The sequence below is a fragment of the Cupressus sempervirens genome, chromosome 1 (genome assembly GCF_028749045.1).
Source record: "Cupressus sempervirens isolate cs-2001-9-10 chromosome 1, ASM2874904v1, whole genome shotgun sequence".
NCBI classification, from domain to species: Eukaryota; Viridiplantae; Streptophyta; class Pinopsida; order Cupressales; family Cupressaceae; genus Cupressus; species Cupressus sempervirens.
This window is the reverse complement of record NC_143118.1, coordinates 344,314,478-344,319,871: the sequence shown is the minus strand read 5'-3', so window position 1 is coordinate 344,319,871 and position 5,394 is coordinate 344,314,478. Positions and strand designations below refer to the sequence as shown.

Here is a 5,394-nt window from a genome sequence, read left to right as displayed (position 1 = left end):
CTATTCCTCACTTCTAGAGGCACTTGGGCTAATATCTCTTGATAATTCTGGATGCATGCATTGTTATACCTATCCAAATATCTTTCCTCATGATAGAAACCCTTGAATGAAGGGTCAATCCTCTTCATCTTTTCTTCAATGGCCATTATTTCCCTCCATTTCATAGTTCTATCTTTGCACTCCTTTGTTTCCAAGCAATTAGTGATGACATCCTCCTCCCATATATGTTTGCTCAAGAGCAAATTAACTAGAATATTACAATGCTAAGCAAATAAATAAAAATATTTGCAAAGGATATTGAGAAAACAAAAAGAGGTTATATTCTTTCTAATATAGTTTAGTTTCTAATGAATTTGTAAGAGATGATTGTTTTTGTTATGTACATATAAGTTATAAGAAAATGGAATTTTTTTTTTAAAATGTAATTTTTATTATTAAAAATGATATCATCTAGAAAATAAAATGATTTTAGTATTTTTCTGTATTAGATTATTGATTTCAACCAAACTTTATGGAATGAATTCAGAAAAATTACATGTTACTTTATAACAAAATTCAAAAACTTTAAAAAAATGAAAAATAAACAGTTTTGATTGGTGGAAACTTTTTTTTGTTAATAATTAGTTAACAAAACTGATTATAATAATACTGATAAGAAATCGACTTTGGAAAATTAAAGACCAAGTACATTTTTCATACTTTATTTTATTTTATTTTTGATTCATTTCCAAAAATTATTGACTTGAATTTAACTTGTAAATTTCTCAACAAATTCATAGAAAATTTTCAATTGAAAGAGTAAAGTTGCAAAGCGAATCAACTAACCTTTCCAGTAGAAACAAGAACAAATCAAACTTAAAATTTGCTTAAAATATGGAAACTCTATTGACTCTCCCTTAAAGAATGAAAAATGCCATACCTCCCTCTACATAAGGAGATGGTTATACAGCTGACAGAATGGTATATAGTAATTAATTAATCATTAATAAATTATAATACAATAAGATTGCTAATTTTAATTTTATATTAAATAATAAATAAATGTCAATAAACATTCATTTTTTCTGCGCTTCCTCCAGACAATACTCCCTGTTTAAGAAACGGATTATTGCTCGAAATTTTCGTAATGAGCTTACAGTTAGATTGATACAATTTGCGATTACTGTAGTACCATTCCACATAAAAAAGAAATTAATTTGGAAAATTTGAGACCATGCATTTTTTCCTCATTTTTTCCTATGTTGACCCTTGATGTGGAAAGGTTGGCTGAATTTTCTCTGTAATAAGAGAAATTATAAGAAATCCAACTTCGTAGAAGTATCCCAGTTTGAATGCTTCAAAACTCAGTTGACTCTAACAGTTAAAAGCAGGATAAAGGCTAAAGGCCTCGCCTCCCTCCAAATTATTAGGAAACGGTTAATTGTTTGAAAAATTGAGAATGAGTTCACTTACAGTCATGGCGTTGATTGTATTTGCATTTCTCACACACTGCACTCAAGCAGTGAATACTGATGGAACTATTCTGCTTTCTCTACTCGACAATTTGACTGCTCCTGCAAACTTGTTCAGCAGCTGGAACTCCTCCAACAAGTTCCCCTGCCACTGGAAAGGAGTAATCTGTAATCCAGATCACACTGTGCGTTCACTCAATCTTTCTGAAAGCCAACTTTCCGGAAAGCTGTGTCCGGCTATCTGTGGTTTACACAAATTGAAAGAACTGTACTTGGGTTCTAACAATCTGGCTGGCACCATTCCTCCTGAGCTGGGAAATTGCACACATTTGGAGATTTTAGATCTCTCAAACAATTGTTTCCACGGACAAATCCCTGTCCAACTTGGTAGCCTCAAAAGGCTTAGCCATTTGTCGCTCTATGATAATTTCCTCAACGGAAGTATTCCGCTCACCATTTTTGGGCTTCCCCTGCTGGAGGTGATTTATTTGTCTAACAATAATTTGAGTGGAGGAATCCCGTCAAATGTTGGGAATCTCATCCAACTATCCAAAATATGGCTGGGAGGAAATTCCTTAGTAGGAAAGATACCCTCCTCCATTACCAATTGTGAGCATCTAACAGATCTTTATGTGCACGACAACCACCTGGTTGGCGAGTTGCCGCAATCATTAGGCCGGCTTTCAAAGTTAAAATATATGTATGTTACTTCCAATAAGCTTGGAGGTCACATTCCCAAATCACTTGGCAACTGCACGGATCTCATTGAAGTTGAACTGTCCAGCAACTCTTTCAGTGGAGAAATACCATGGGAGGTCGGCAAGTGCAGCAAGCTTACCATCATTTGTGCCACTCAAAATCGGCTCACAGGGCGCATACCGTCTTCGCTTGGATCGCTGAAATTCTTGAAGCAGCTCTATTTGAACCAAAACTCTCTCTCTGGCAGCATCCCAGAAAAGCTTGGGAATTGCAGTCTTCTGGAGGGGCTCAATTTACATAGCAACAAACTTGAGGGTTTCCTACCTCCCGAGTTGGGCCGATTGGGGCGTTTGCAAATCTTGTTCTTGGCCGAAAATTCTCTCTATGGCCCGATTCCTCCCCAACTTTTCAGCTTAAGGAGCTTACGGGAACTCTATCTCTATAACAACAGTCTCACGGGAAGCATATCCCCCAAAATTTGCAATCTTGTACACTTACAAATCCTTTTTTTGCAGGCTAACCAGCTATCAGGGCCAATACCTTCAGAATTGGGTGCCAAGAACAACTTCGCAGGGATTGATCTAACGGGGAACCTGCTCACGGGGACAATCCCTCCATCTCTTTGCTCCTCGGGGCGATTGGAGATTCTAGTCATAGGACATAATCAGCTGCAGGGGAACATTCCTCCAGAGATTGGTCGATGCCGGAGCTTGAGGCGACTGATCCTGAGCCACAGCAATCTCACTGGTGTTATTCCTTCAGATTTTCTGGCCTCCAATTCTATCATTGATTATCTGGACATGAGTAATAATTTGTTGCAAGGAAGAATACCAAGGAGCCTTAGGCACTGTAAAAATATGAGCTCCATTGACCTGTCGATGAATCAACTGAACGGTAGCCTTCCTGCAGAATTAGGACAACTCTCCAACCTACAGCGCTTAAAACTTTCCTCTAATGATCTGGCTGGCCGGCTTCCTCAGGAGCTAGGTAATGCTTCTCTCTTGTTTTTGCTGGACTTAAGTTTCAATTCCTTCAGTGGTTCTCTGCCGGACCAAGTAGCCAGTCTACAGAAATTGCAATACCTAAATTTAGAAGGAAACCTTTTTGGCGGAAGCATTCCGTCTTGGCTGTCCGATTTGGGACAATTGCTGCAACTCAATTTGGGCCAAAATCAATTCCAAGGTCAAATTCCGCCCTCACTAGGAAATCTAGAAAATCTAGAAGTTGGTTTAAATTTAGGCCATAACAGGTTGAGTGGAACAATTCCAGCGTCCCTGGAAAATCTAAATAAACTAGTGAACTTGGATTTGTCATCCAACAATCTCTCCGGCAGCATTCCATCTGCACTTGACGGTCTGTAGTCCCTCGATACAGTCAACATCTCAAATAATCAGCTCAAGGGATGCATACCCAAGTCATGGTTGAAGTTATGGAATTCGTCCTCAAGCTCATTCAATGACAATCCAAATTTGTGTGCAACAGAGAAACAGGGGACTCTCTGTAGTTGCAGGGGCGATTTTGCTCTCTCTGATAAGGAAATCCAACGACTCGGAATTGTCTATACAGTCCTTATTGTGATCGGAGCAGTCATGCTCTCTTGTTTCGTAGTAGCTTTGATTTCATGGAGACTTTATACCCCCAAATCTGGTGAAGAAGTTCCGGTTGGACTGCAAGAAATTTTACAATTTACGGAAAATCTAAGTGACAAGTATATAATTGGTAAAGGGGGCAAAGGGATTGTTTACAGAGTGGGGCTGCCTTGCGGCAAATTGTTCGCCGTGAAGGTGATAAAGTCCTAAACAAAAAGAGGAGAGGAGCATAAGAAGGGAGTTCAAAACAGCCGGGCAAATCCGTCACAGGAATCTGGTTAAAGTGTTGGAGACATGGCAAATGAAAGATCGCGGGTTCATTCTATACGAATACATGCCCAACGGGAGTTTGAATGATTTATTGCATGAGATGAAACCCCCTCCAGTTATAGGATGGGATATCCGTCACAAGATTGCCATAGGCACAGCTCACGCTCTATCATACCTTCACAATGACTGCAAGCCAGGGATCGTACACAGTGATATAAAGCCCTGCAATATACTGCTCAACTCATGGAGAAGTCAATCACTGCAGATTCTTCCTCACTTATGGGCACTCTGGGCTACATTGCACCTGGTAAGAGAATGCCTACTCTAGTTTTGTTGTTGTACAATTTTTGCTTTGATTTTCTGGCTTGGATTTTTATGGGATTTTGCTGCAGAACGTGGACAGTCAATCAGAGTGACGGAGAAGATGGACGTGTATAGCTATGGCGTGATGTTGTTGGAATTGATGACGAGGAAAAGTGCAGTGGATTCCAGTTATGAAGAGGGGATGGACATTGTGAGATGGGTGAAATCATACAGTGGAAATGAAGAAGCAGTGCTTGATGAAGGGCTTAGTGGTCTGAAATGTACGGAGCATAAGGCAGAGGAAAGGCCCTCCATGAGAGAAGTGGTGGAGATGTTGAGAGATATTAGACCGCACAAGTTCTTTATATATTCAGAGTTGAATTTTGCAATTTCAAAGTGAGAGCGTCGCAGAGTTAGGTAAGGTATGTGCATTCCATTTCTGTAAAATAGCAAGGGTTTTTTTCTGGAAGAAATATGGTATGTGCATTTCATCATTAGAATAGCAACGTTATTTCACGAAGTAATATAGGTGAGTCTATATAAGTATGTCGTTTTATATCTATAAGCATAACGTATTCAGTCGGAGCCTCCCTGCAGGAAAGTAATTTAGAAAGTTTTTTTAGATGGCATTCATGTGGACAATGGGAGGTATCTGTAGGACGTAGTCCACTGTCCAACAGAAAGTATTATCATAAGAGTAATTGCTTAGATAAGTATTTGTTAGTATTTGAATTGTATTTCTATTGTGTAAATATAGTGAAATTATGGTTAGAAAATATTTTCTAACAAAGTTGGAATGAGAGTGTGATTATTGTGTTGTTTCATTCAGTTAATTATACTTCAGAAAACATTTTCTAACAAGAATTTAAAAAGTTGGAATGAGAGTGTGATTATAGTGTTGTTTCATTCGTTAATTATATTCAACTATTCTAAAATAAAAATAATAAAAAGGATATCAAATTTTATTTGTCTATAACAGTTAATGATTGTTTTTTATTAGAATGTTATTAATGGTGGATTAAATAATTTGTCTATATATTTGAATTTTTTTTAATAATATTATTGGAATACTTATGGATAAG

General features: G+C 37.9%; 1 pseudogene across 1 annotated transcript; it reads left to right on the top strand.

Annotated features, from left to right (window-relative positions):
* The first annotated feature begins 1,427 nt into the window (after positions 1-1,427).
* Positions 1,428-5,112, top strand: LOC149577632 (uncharacterized; annotated as a pseudogene). Its single transcript, XR_016363710.1, has 2 exons — positions 1,428-4,316; positions 4,402-5,112. The product of XR_016363710.1 is annotated as an uncharacterized LOC149577632 (transcript).
* Positions 5,113-5,394: the final 282 nt, after the last annotated feature.